The 14804-nt window shown below is 33.3% G+C and overlaps 1 protein-coding gene across 1 annotated transcript in view; it reads left to right on the top strand.

Moving 5' to 3' along the window:
• The first annotated feature begins 1306 nt into the window (after positions 1-1306).
• LOC149909996 (neuroligin-4, X-linked-like) overlaps positions 1307-14804 on the top strand; it is a 72743-nt gene continuing 59245 nt past the window's right edge. Inside the window, exon 1 of the mRNA XM_090120103.1 lies at positions 1307-1472. The gene's annotated coding sequence lies outside the window, so the exon portion shown is untranslated. The remainder of the gene's footprint in view (positions 1473-14804) is intronic.

Here is a 14804-nt window from a genome sequence, read left to right as displayed (position 1 = left end):
CTACTTAATGGATCTTATTATACATATAAACCTTCCTCTTGAATCACTCTATCTATTAAAAAAACCGCATCAAAATCCGTTGCGTAGTTTCAAAGATTTAAGCGTACAAAGGGACATAGGGACATAGGGACATAGGGACAGGGAAAGCGACTTTGTTTTATACTAGGGATGTAACGATACCGATACCGATACCGATATATCGGCCGATATAATCGGCAAGCCGATATATCGGTATCGCCGATTATAAAACAACCGATACCGATATCAAACAATTCAAAAAACCGCGCCCAATGAACGATGCGGGAGGCCGCCCGCGCGTGCGCACTTTGTTTTTTGAAAAAACTCTACCAATAGTAAACTTTTATTAGGAACTGATTGTATGTGTATAACTTAAAGTTTAACTGACTTTGCAAAATAATAATACTAAAATAAATGGTTTTCTTGTTTTTTGATTTGGCATTGTTATTTAAAAGAATACGATTTACAGTTGAGTCTCTGTTTAATGTTGGTAACTTTTATGCATAATTCACTATTTATTTTTCTACCAAGCCATCGATATCGGTATCGGTATCGGTATCGCCGATATTTGATTACAAATATCGGTATCGGTATCGTATCGGCAAAATCATGTATCGTTACATCCCTATTTTATACTATGTAGTGATTATGGTTTGAGATATGCGTCGTGTTTGGTGATTGAATAAGATGTAATGAAATAAAATCAATTTTCAGCATAAATACAATTCAAAATATAACTTATTCATTTTTATCTGTATTAAAATTTGTAGTAGCCATGTTAAAATATGAATGTCGTAGCGGTAGTCAAAGTATACATATTTTGAGTTTACTATTTAGTATTTACCTCATCATAAACAATATTAAATGAAAATCGTAATACCATTTATCAAGTCATGAAAGTATTTAACAAAATAAATCAAAAAAATAATGTCTCTTGCCGATGATAAAAAATATTTGTAGATAGGAAATGGAACGATTAACCAAACATGACCATTAAAAATATATTATCTTTATCCAATGTATTTAAATCTATAAATAGACATGACAAAAAATTAACATAAAAGAACCCCCAAAAATGTAACATCCGAATGCAAATTATAAACACCATTACGTGGTCACACTACGCAGCCTCCAGTCCCGAAGAGTTTTCATATTGACCTATACGTTAATACGAACTCCGCGAGAGCGAGACAGCCTACACCGAGGCTCAAAACCCCATACTGAGCGAAAGAGCTAGATATATTCTGAAAAGCGACCGGGTTCACACCGCTCAGTTAGCCCCGATCATTCGATGGAATGTTACGTTTGTTGATTTAAAAAATATACGCGAGTGAATAAACATTACAGATTAAATTGTGCTGTGATTTTTAGTATTTGCTGTATTTAAATAGCAGTAAAAACGTCTGTGTGTTGTGTAGTGTGTGGTTGGAGAAATAAGGAGTTGTTTTCATAATGTGAGTAATTTGGCAATTACGCGGCGAACGTTTGAAAATGGAATTTGACGTTCTAGAATCGATTTATAATCGATTTTTTTAAGAAAATGTAAGAATTTCGTGATGCTATCATGGCAATTTTAAACGAAATTCAATAAAAACACGCGATCAAAATAATAATAATTCAACTTTTTCTTCAGAACGGTTTAAAAGAACGTTATTACTGAAATTTGTTTCCGCACATAATATTTCGGTCTTAATTAATTGTAATTACTCTTAGATTAATTGGGACTAGCTTTACTTGGCTAATATTATTGAATTCAATTGAAAATAAATAACGTTATTTTTACGGTTTCTTGAAATTACGTTAAGCGCGTTAGCGTAATACGAGTATTTGGCTTTTTACTCCGTGCCAAAAAAATAATTTCCAATAAGAGTAATCAACACACATAACATAAAATATAAATAAGTAGGTATAAAACAAACTTTGACCAACAGAATGTTCATAATATTAAACTGAAAAGAAAATTGCGAAATCAAGTAACTAGAAAAGCTAAAACCATTTGCTTTTACTCACCATTACCTTTGCTGTAAGCGATTATTTTAGCGAATGGATAAACAAGTTACAAAATAATATTATGTACCTACTAGCTAATATTTATGACTAGTACTTGGCTCCGGATTTTCTCGCGTTTTCCTCGGATAAAGTTGTTAATTTCTCTCTGGATGAATGTATAGCTTTCTACTGTTGAATGAATATTCAGAATAGGTTTATCAGTTTCGTAGCTTACATGGTGGAAAAAACCGCTCTATTACATTAATAGCACTAGGTAGGTATAGATTAGCCATGTGATACATAGGTAAGTATAGCTACGCTAAGATTAATCCAATACCGAAAGCTTTCGGGAAAAGCTCTTGAAATAGTTTCAACGTTTCTTAATTTATGGGTTATTTTACGTCATAGCATAGGTAATTTTGATATCATTGCATATCTCCTAATCCTTTAGGTATATTTATCTACTGAATACTATCATCATCATCAGCTAAATATATAATACTAGATTTCCGCCCGCGGCTTCGCCCGCGTTTTCAAAGGAAAACCCGCATAGTTCCCGTTCCCGTGTGATTTCCGGGATAAAACCTTTCCTATGTGTTAATCCAAGTTACCCTCTATATTTGTGCTAAATTTCATTGTAATCGGTTCAGTAGTTTTTACGTGAAAGAGTTACAAACATCCATACAAACTTTCGCCTTTATAATAACTAGTATATAATATTTTCCCACTACTAGGACACGGCCATTCTATGAGGGTACACCGTACATAGGTACATATCTACCAAATACTGGCCAAGTGCGGCAGATGTCACATGTCGTCGAACTTTTGATTCTTCACATGTCATTTTCCTCATGGTGTTTTCCTTCGCTATTTCATAATAATACTTACATTTACATATTACTTATACTTATACCAGCGGTCCGCCCCGGCTTCGCCGTGGTACACGTTTAAAGTTTAAACTATCCTATCTCTCAAGTTGGATCGAACTGCACATGGTGTGCGAATTTTATTGTAATCGGTTAAGTGGTTTAGGAGTCCATTGAGGACAAACATTGTGACACGAGATTTATATATATATTAAGATTTACATATACTTACCTACTTACTATTCCCCCTAATATATTATCCGAATGTTACAAATCGGAAATTATATATAACTTGATCTTCACAAACGTTATTGAAGTGATATGGCGAAAGTTTTATGTGTATCTACTATCTATATTACGATCTTCTTAACTTATAAGATACTAGTGGTCCGCCCCGGCTTCGCCCGTGGTACATATTTCGCAATAAAAGGTAGCCTATGTCCTTTCTCGGGTATCAAAATATCTCCATACCAAATTTCATGCAAATTGGTTCAGTAGTTTAGGCGTGATTGAGTAACAGACAGACAGACAGAGTTAATTTCGCATTTATAATATTAGTATGGATTTCTAACGAACGTGAAAATCTCTGGTATATTTTATATATTTTAGCTACTAATACATATTATGATTGCAAAAGTCAATCTTTTACGCCTGCACGCTGAAACCACATCATCGATTTTGATGAAATTTGGAAAGAAAATAATTGGAGACTAGGTACATGTTTTTGTTTAAATTTTATTTTTCTGAAGGACTGAAATAGGGAATTGATATTTTGCCAATAATTTTCGCTGCGGGCGAAATCGTGAGACACCTAGCAATGGCTATTGCCTACCTATAAAAGTTCACGAACCGACTAGGTATCTAATTGAATTGATTAATAGAAAAAATACCTGACCTAAGTATAGTTCAATATTATAAACTGGGGTCCAATATTCTAACTATCTACTTACGTAGAAATTTAAAAATGACATTTGTGTCGTAGGCAATTTACCTATTTCTTATTTGATTCAAAGTTCTAGTTTGAACAAAATATAGGCTGGATATCAAAATATGCAAATACTAAAGGCATTATACAACATACAAATGTATGTACTTATATTCCAGTCTTGCTTGGTACTTAGACGCCTAGCGGATTGTCCGTAAAGGGAAACAGGTGTGAATTACAGCCGCCCTATACCCCCGAAAGGACTAGTAACCTTGCAATTTCAAGTGCCAAGATATTTTGAACTTTGAAACAATAGTTTTAGGGTCCTAAACTGTTTAGCCAGTACCTTTCCCTAACTAAGTGTTTTTGCGAGAGATGTTCAAATTTCCAGCTTCTAAATCAACTTTTTAAGAGTTAATGAAAAAAGTCATCCCGTGTGATTGTGACTTTCAGATTCAAATCTTTAGGCTATTTCTACGCTAAATTACATTATTTATACAGCGGTTTACCAATGAAAGACAGTTGGATAGATATAAGTTAGTTACCCAAAAAAGAGAGCTGATTTTAATGTAGTACCTACCTACCTTATTCAATCTGCAACTATCGTCTAGCCTACTAAAAGGGCCATATTTAGTATTCTCTCACATGGACATAAGAAGCAACTATCGAAAACCTTACTAGAGAACCTAGACTGTTATATTGGGTACTAACTATATAATTATTCAAAATCAACATAAACACTCCCAAACCCTCAAACTTGAAAAGACTAAAAGCCACACTATTGCTATAATACCAAGAATAACAGTGACTTAAAATTGAGCTCTTTGAGTATTCGGATACTAACTCAAAATACTATTTATGATTACGATTCAATGGGGAGCTATTTCCAAAGATTTAAATTCGGGTATTGTTCCTTATATAATGATCTCGACCCTTCAGCGGAATATAAATGAAGTTGATGCCTTCAGTATTACAGATATGAATCTTTGAAGATAAACAATTATAACAAAGCCTTAATATATTCTTAAGGCGAAGTTCTGGACAACTTTTGCCGGCTTCTCGGCGGAGGTTGTGTTCCTCTTTGTTTTGTTATGTGGGTTGTTTAATAATATAGGGAATTTTGCGTTTCGTTTTAATTACATGAAAGTTATTAAGAATTTAAGGAATACTTATACATTTCACACGGTGTGTATTATCTCATATAAATAGGTATGCGTAATAATTCAATACAATTTTAAATGTATGTTTTAAATCAAACAGTTGCAAGGATGAATTATTACTTTAATAAAGTAATTAGGGAAAAAACAAATTAAGTCATAATAATTGCTAAACGATGTTAATTTGTATAAAATAGAAGACTTGACTTCTTACAAAAGCACCTAGTATGAGTATTGAGCACGATTTTATACGATAAAACTGGTAAAATATTATATGAAGGACGTGAAAAACTCTTTCAAAATTCATATCATAATGTCAATCACCCTCAAAGTTGAGCGCAACGCAACCGTTTATCTTACGTCATTTGATCATCAATGTAGTTGAAAGATTGCAAAACAACCCGAAGGCACTAACTATACTTATATAGCTGAAGAGTTTGTTTGCTTCCTTGAAAGCGCTAATCTCAGGAACCACGGGTCCGGTTTGAAAAATTATGTATCACTGTTAGATTTTTTTAGTTCATTTATCGAGTAAGGTAATGCGTAAGGCTATAATCACCACAAAAAGATCAAAAGGAGCGGAGCAATACGGGTAAAACCGCGGGGCACAGCTAGTAAAAAACAATCATCAAAATCGATTCACCTAGTCGAAAGTTCGGAGGACTTCCACAATTTTATGAAGTCTAGGTTATGTATATTATTCTGTAAAATTTTTACTATACAGGGTGTCCCACTGTTGGTATACTAAGCCCAAAGGAGGTTATAGATTTGCATACGCTAAGTACGTAAAAAATACTTAAAAAATTCCAGACGCATTTTTTTTTCAAGTAGATGAATTCTTAAAACTCTATGTGTACACCCATAACAAGCAACCCGCCCAACTTTGTCACCAGCACATGAGCTATCGTTTAATATTATGTTTTCATAGACAAAATGCTCACATTAGAGAAGCGGTATATGCCGGCTGCGCGAAGCTAGAGAAGAAAACATGGATTTTCAGGAAAAATTTAGCAAAAAATTTTTGACGTAATTTTGTTGTTTAAGTATTTTTTACGTGATCAGTGTATGCAAAAGTACAAGTCTCTTCGCGCTTAGTATACCAATAGTGGGACACCCTGTAGAACTCGTAGGAAGATTTTAGGAGTAAGTAGGTAGGTATGTAACATGCTTCCTGAGTCTGTGTTCCCCGACGAGTACAATATGGAGGTCTTCAAGAAAAGAGTGAACAGGTACCTTCTAGGGAAGCGTGCTCCATCTTAGGCCACATCTCAGCTTTCCATCAGGCGAGATAGTGGTCAAGTGCTTCCCTATCATACAATTAAAAAAAAAACCTGAAGTTAACGCTCATCTGTTAACATAGATTTTCTTAGAAATATACTATTTTTGTACTAGATTCCACTTAACTAGTTCGTTGTCAGACGCTTTTCTTAGAACGTCTAGATACTAGACAAGCAATATTTTCTTATAAGAAAAATAATCTGTCTGCCTGAAATTTAACCTTTATATTTTCATTGTCAAGAAATTAAAATCCGTTCAGAGAGTATTTCAAAATGAAATATTTTGAAGATCAAAATTTGAATAGTTTTTTTACGTGAATATTAAATAGACTTAAAGCCTAGGGGCTTGATAGCTTCTTCTTGATAGCTTCTGTTTAGTTCATCTATTAATTAAAATGACGATTAGTCTGTCATTAAAAGCGTAAGTGTTAAGTTCGATAGGCTATAACTGCGACGAATCTGAACCTAAAGACCATCAAACTGTTTACTCTACAAATCATGCAAAACACACACATACACATATGCTATAAAAACAAAACCCTAGTACGTAATACTGGCCTATTGCTTACTGGAAAAATGTAAACTGGCACTGGAATGAACAGCATTCCAGTCCAGTATCTGGATTCGCGGTTTACTAATATGTAACTGGAATAATGTAGACGTTACATATCCAGTCCAGCACTGGACTGGAAGCTCGCTGATCCAGTCCAGCACAGTGGAATAAGCAGCAGTGGAATAATGTCTAAGTAGGTAAATACTTAGGTACCTACATATCAAACTACAATTAATCTAACTGTTAAACTTAGATTACATGCAAAACACACACGCACACACAGAGAAACAACTCATAGAACACAAAATATATAGGTAGATATACGTAACAATTTTTCATAATGAAGCCCAAAATTATTAAGGTTTTATCAAGGTCGAAGGTATATTCCGTGACATTTATTGTCTGATAATAAATACGCTGAGACGGGTTTATCCCATGTAATAAGATGAAGGATAATTGGATACATATTATAGAATATGTTCATGTAAAATATTCCTTTAATGGTATGGTAATACATGTAGAGAAAATCAAAGTTATTTCTGGAAATTTCGAGACCCTTATATTTTGATATAAAAGTTTATGTATGATAGTAACTATATTTACTGTGAAAACGGGAGTCATCTTATTTGTGTATGGTTTGATTTATTTTTGTTTTACGAGTTATTATTGATATTATATGCTACAAGTTTATTCTAAAAACAGAAGATCACCAATTAGGAGGTTTGCGATATTGTTTTTGTGAGGCAGAGGAATTTAAATGCCAATTTGGATACAAACAAATAATGTTTGCTTTTACGGGGAAAATGTTCTTGAATATCTAAGGAATTTTATATCTATCTTTTCCTAATTATTTTGATTGAATCTATTATATCAGACAAATAATATTAATAACATGCACATACATACAAACACATTAAAGCAATTAATGTAATCAAAACATAATATTCATCATACTTTTAAGAAGTTTTTTACTTTTTGATAATAATAATTATGAAAACGTAACAAATGAACGAACGATAGTTACTTGATCTGAATTACGCATTAGGCTTTTGTTACTAATGTGTTCCGAAAATCTAAGGACTGGAAGTCTTTACTAAATTCAGTCCAGCTTCTTACAATCTTCATACATTTCAAGTAAATAGGCATTTTCTAGGTGAACATGCTCTAACTCAGAAAGTGTTGTCACTTCTGATCAGGTAAAACCTGTACCTATCCGTAAAGAATGATAACAATTATTATAATGAAATCGAAATCTCTTAAAGTTCAATCATTACAAATTGACACTGCCAAGACCAAGGTCGCCTGAATGACAATTCCAGGCTTGATTTATAGATAGTTACTTCCAACAAAGGCAGCGCTGTCAAAGCAATTTTAAGCCGTCCCAAATTTCTATTGACACTCGACTATCATTCGAAGGTTGATCCAATTTGAACGTTTATGGGTAACGTTTGGTTACTAATTTGTTTGTTTGTAACGTGGGGGGAAATTTAGTTGGCCAGTTAGGTTATGGTCGATTGTGTGGGTAAGAGTGGAGCTGTATCGTGTCGTAGTAGTTTGACTTAACCCATTGAGCACCAAGCGGCCCGATCGGTCAATAGATTTTCTATTGTGTCTGTGGTTCCGGGACCTGAGTTATTAAAATCATCTGAAGATTACTCGGTCTTGAGGTGTATCCTGAGATATTATGTGCGTAAAGGCATAATATGAAAAGAGTAGTTGGTAGACTGGTTAAATATGAACTTAAAACCGGGAAGGTAGAACCTTCGTTATTAAAGGCAATTAGTTTGCAGTTATCAGAGAAGATGTGAAATTAATCCCATCCACGATTCTAGACAGCATAGGATGCAATATATTATCTATTAGAAACCATCGAGATATTTATGTTAGAAACAGTATTTTATTGTTAAGTAACAAAGGATTTCATTTACCAGGCGTAGTACCTATTAGTGTGTGTGAGTAGTGAAATTTTTACGTTTTTCTGAAGTAGAACTGAATTTTTAGTTAGATACTTTTTAATAAATGGAAGAATCTTATTTAACACACTTCATAGATTTCATTCTTCAGAAATGTTACTTCGTTTCCAGTTTTTTGTGTAAACCTTAAAATGTAAAAATATATTCATAACTTAATTTAGTAAAACCGTCTTCTGTAATATCTGAGGCGCTCACGACTCGAACTTTTAGATATTTGCTTAAATATATTAGAACTTTTTTGCTTACACCTCTTTTTATTTTTCCAACATGTTAGAGGTTATCTGCCTCGGTAATAAGATCAGCTTTTGTTCTAAATTCAAATTTTGTTCTTTCTTATGTTACATAATCTGTGGTGATAAAATGGCGTGTATCTAATTCTTAGTAACGCATTTTAAAGCCTTATTTTTGTAATATAGTTCAGGATCCATCGCTCATTTTTGCACTTGATTACTATCAAGCTAATTTTCCGTGAGTAGCTTTATTTTGATGAGACGCCCAATAATTTCATGTACGAAACTCGATGGTGGTAGCTAACAGAGGTAACAAGGATACAATATTTTGATTTGATGGTTTAATTTAATAGTATTTTAACTACAAATACACAAGGTATAAGTATGGAATGTAAAGTAAATTATAATTACATATGTATGAATTACAAGTGTAGAAAACCTTCACAGTGGTAATAAATATCCCATTAAAACATAGTATTTAAAAAGGGCCTAGAGAAAAGTAGTGGAAGTAAATGAATCCCATGTAGGTTAATTTGCTAATGACAAATCTGCATTTTCATTAAAAAATAATTACATATAACCTAAAGGAAACTCTGAAGTAGGTACTATACCTATATATACGTACCAAATACCTACCATATAGATTTAAATATTTATTCTCTAGTTACCTAAGGAAACTCTAAAACACACACGAGAAGCCGAATATTTAAGCACCCCTTGTTTTCTAAGACTATCAATACATTCTACGAAATCAAGAAACTCTTAAATACATACGAGAACACGACGATATTTAAGCGCCCCTTGTTTTACAAGACTATCAATAAAATCTACAATCTAATTGAAAGAAAGAGAAAGAAAATAAATTTATTGCAAAAAACACAGCCAACAACATAACAAAATTTAACTTAAGATTAGCAAACGGATACAGCCTCAGCAAAATGCTGCACAAAAACAGCGCTGATTTTCAGGCTGCACCGGCGGTTGAGGTCCGTCTTAATATTAAAAAAAAATAAATTAAGCGTATCTACTTAAAATAAATACATAATGAAGTATATTAATATTAATAATAAATAAATATAATAAATATATGCATATATAATTTATGTTAGGGCAGAATATATTATATGTCATAAATATATATATATATATATATATATATATATATATATATATATATACATATACAATAATACATATACATCGCAGGAAAGTCAAAACAGTACATTGAATACCGTTCTCATAGGCCATAGGTATAATATCATCACCCCAAGATCAATAGAAAGGAAGCTATTGGGTTACGGCGCGCCAGTCTTCGATTTGCTTTTGTAACAGAATGTCTTTTAATTTTCTTTTGAATGTCAAGAAGGATATATCCTGTTTCAATTTTAGAGGTGGCGGTAAGTCATTCCAGATTTTGGACGCGGCGTACTTAAAGCTACCTTTAAAGCCTGAGGTGTTATGCTTCGGTATCACCAACTGACTGGAATTCTTACTACGCGTATTGAGAGCGTGATAGTCGTCTATCCACGTAAGTTTAGCGTAGAGGTATGCTGGTCGTCTTGCTTTTATCAGTCGAAACGCGAGTGCCGCTAGATGCAGTGTCCTTCTTTCTTTCATATTAACAATTTTTTTGTCGTTTAGATACGGTGTGATGTGTGCTCGCCGGGGTATTTTGAAACAGAAACGAGCGCATGCATTTTGTACTCGTTGAATGGCTCGTTCTGTTTTCCCGTAAAGGCGTGGACCGTACACAACGTCACAGTTATTGAAGAGTGAAAGAATTAAGGACTCGGTAAGTAAAATTCGCACTTCTTCTGACAGATGCTCCCTGAAGCCATACAGAACCTTAAGCCTATAAAAAGCATTTCTAATCAATCCATCAACATGTTCCTGATACCTTAGTTGGGAATCTAATAAAATACCTAAATTCCTCGATACATCTGCCCTACCCACTGCATTATTGTCAAGGACGATATGGATATTATTCATTAGTATTTGTTGGCATTGTTGCTTAGTTCCGAGTACCATGTATTTTGATTTAGCGGGATTTAAGACTAAGGAATTCTTCTTCGCCCAGGAGGAAATAAGTTGCAGATCTTGATTTACCTGATCTATAGTTGGTTGAACATTTTTAGGATCCACATCGTAATATATTTGTGTATCGTCAGCGTAGAGGTGCACCCTGCCATATTTAACTTCTTCAACAAGATCTATTGTGTAAATAATAAATAAGAGAGGACTTAGTATCGAACCCTGCGGACATCCGCGGTTTACCTCCTTTATTTCCGACTGTTTTATTTGGCCCTGCGAATCAATACTGACGTATTGTTTTCGGTTAGATAGATAAGAAGTAAACCAGTTGCACGCTTCTTCGTTTACACCATAGTGCATAAGTTTCGCAATCAACAGGTCGACATCTATACAGTCAAAGGCACGAGTGAAGTCGAGTAATATTAAGAAGCTGCCCCTTCCCTTATCACTATTTGACAGTATGTCGTCGGTAACATGAGCCAAGGCCGTTGCAGTCCCATGCCCTCGCCGAAAGCCAGATTGAACCTCGGGAAGAATACATTCATATAATTGCTTCATATACACTTATATACCTATGTACCTTTACCCAATTACGAGCCCATGGTGTAGTCCGATATAAATTGAACGGATCCATCCTGACCTAATTAGAATATCCCATAAGGGCCGGAATTAACCGCCCTTCCTGAATTTTTAGGGTTCCGTAATGCAAACCCTTGTATCGTGTGGCTTGATGAAGCTATATATATAGGAAGCTGTAAATGTATAAAGAAGTAATTGAAGAAGCGATATGATATGGGTAGTCTATAACCAATTATTAAAATATAAATAGTTAGTGGGATTTATGTGCAAGATGGTGATCATTAGCAAGATGTTGTTGTGTTGACTCCAAATATGTAATAAATAAAATAAAATGGCCATTTTGAATTTCTAGTTTATCATTGCTAATTTTCAGTCCCTGTTTATGTTTACCAAAAAATGGTAAGTTAGTTTGGGATTGGATTATGTTCAGAAACTGAAAGACAACAATTCATTCTTTTTCTTCTTCACAAAACATGTCTAACGTAACTGTCATTTAATTGTGAATAAAATACAAACAATCGCTAAAACTACTATCTTATCCCGACTAAAACCCCACTGTGTTCCGTCGAGCCGCGCAGTTAGCCGGGGCCGCGGGTACTCTTAGAAATCGTCCAGGACCCCGGCAGACTATCTTATCCCAGAGCTACCTATTCAATTTGTACTCTACAAAGATCTCTCTTAAAATTCACCTTTATTACAAATTTATTACCATCAATTCTATCTTAATTGTTCTACGGAACCCTTATATTTGCATACAACTCGCGGCTTACTCGCTTTTAGATTGCAAAATGTACTCACATCAATATACAGTCAGTTAGCTATGCATATTTTTCAATGAATATTAGTTTGGAAGGTGTAAAAGTGGTTTTATTCATTTTTCATTACGGTTAAGTATGCATATATTTAATAAAAACATGTTGTTTTATGATATAAATTGTAAAAGGGTGGCTTAATGATAAAAATTTGAAAATTTACGGGGTAATTAAAAAAACAAATTTAATAATGTAGATAAAGGATAGCTAGTAATAGATAGAGCCATAGATTAACTGAATAAACTACGTAAATTTTACAGTTAAATAGGAAAATTTTTATTTCAAAGCTGTATATGTAAAAAAAAATGTTTGTAAGTATTTGAAATAAGTATTCTGCCATGCAAAATGTATTCCCATAATTTGAATTATCCTATTTTAAATATCTATTTACTAATGTTATAATTTATTAGAATCTAAATCTAATTTCAGAATTAGAGGGTAAATCTGAGCTATTTAAATGGTAAATAAAATAAACTAAGTAATGTGAAACCGAATTAGTAACTCCCAGACTGAAAGCGTAACTTAATTTTGTTATTTGATCATTAAGTTATTTGCTCAAGCTCGGAAAATACTGACGTAAAAGTATCTCACTCGATCTATTTATATAGCAAAGTATACGCCAATCGATAGAGCCGTTTCAATTTGATTAATGAACATGGAACATAATCTATAGATGCTAATATTAAATATTATAAAGCTGAAGAGATTGTTTGTTTGAACGCTCTAATCTCTGGAACTACTGGTCCAATTTGAAAAAATTCTCCGGTGTTAGATTTAGATAGCCCATTTATCGAGGAAGGCTATATAAGCTCTATATCATCAGGCTAAGACCAACAGGAGCGGAGCAATGCGGGTAATACCTCGGGGCACAGCGACTATAAACATAAGAAATAATTGTTTATCGTTTCAAAACGTTGTGTGTGAACAGCAAAATAACCGTTACATATATTTTCCTTATAACGTACTAGTAGCTACTACTTCTTCTCAAGAAAATGTAACTAAAATATGAGATAAACTCAAAGAAAATTACCAACCTATTTTCCCTAGAAGGTAGATACACTAGTTTAACAGTTTTTCATTTGATATAATTCTCTATGATTAAGATAACTGTTAAAAAATCGATAAATCTACCAAAGGCTCTATCCCGGCCGGGGCAGGACGAACACCAAAGCATAAACAAGAAATAATTAAAATTAAATTAATTACAAATTCATTTGCTCATTTGAATCTTGAAAAGTACAAATGGGAATTACTTTTTAATTTATTCGGACAGATCCTCTTTTAATGTTATTAATTTAAAACACGGTCCATAATTAATCAAATCTTTTTTTATACAGACCTTTATAATATTTATTTGAACATTTAAAAGCTAAAGTATACTTAATTATGCTTTAGACATGGACTAGTGTTAAAATCTGTGGTTAATATAATATACATAAATTGTAAATCTTTATAGTATTTAAATATTTATACTTGTAAATCTTTATAGTATAAAACAAAGTCGCTTTTTCTGTCTATATTATGCCTATTATCCTTATGATTGCTTACATTGCAACTTCGCAACGGATTTTGATGCGGTTTTTTAAATAGATAGAGTGATTCTAGAGGAAGGTTTTAGTATATAATTTATTAGGTTTTAGACAAAGTGAGCGAAGCCGGGGGCGGGAATGGTTTAGTTATAAAAGTAGAAACTTAAAAATTGTTATAATATAACAAATTTTTAGAGTGAATGTGTCTCCACTTTTTACTTCGAAACAATTAATTTAATTGTTAAAATGTTTATTGCAAATCGCTTCCTGAAATTGTTTATATAAATAAATTATACTTATTTGAAACTTTTCTGCTTCTTGCATTGTGTAGTTTGTAAATTGAAATAAATATAGGTAAGCTATATTTATAAACAGATAAAATAAACTCAAGACCATACATGCCCAGAATATATTTTAACTAGCTGCGACGCGCGGTTTCACCCGCGTGGCTTCACTCCTGTTGGTCTGAGCGTGATGATATATAGCCTATAAACCTTCCTCGATAAATGGGCTATCTAACACTGAAAGAATTTTTCAAATCGGACCAGTAGTTCCTGAGATTAGCGCGTTCAAACAAACAAACAAACTCTTCAGCTTTATCTTAATCTTAATACTATTATAAAGGCGAAAGTTTGTAAGGATTTATGGATGTATGGATGTATGGATGTATGGATGTATGGATGTTTGTTACTCTTTCACGTAAAAACTACTGAACCGATTACAATGAAATTTAGCACACATATAGAGGGTAACTTGGATTAACACATAGGATAGGTTTAATCCCGGAAATCCCACGGGAACGGGAACTATGCGGGTTTTCCTTTGAAAACGCGGGCGAAGCCGCGGGCGGAAATCTAGTAACGTA

The sequence above is a fragment of the Colias eurytheme genome, chromosome 3 (genome assembly GCF_061535395.1).
Source record: "Colias eurytheme isolate Ceu_HAF_F1 chromosome 3, ilColEury1 Martin Lab GWU primary, whole genome shotgun sequence".
Classification (NCBI taxonomy): Eukaryota; Metazoa; Arthropoda; class Insecta; order Lepidoptera; family Pieridae; genus Colias; species Colias eurytheme.
This window is presented reverse-complemented; position numbering and strand designations above follow the sequence as displayed.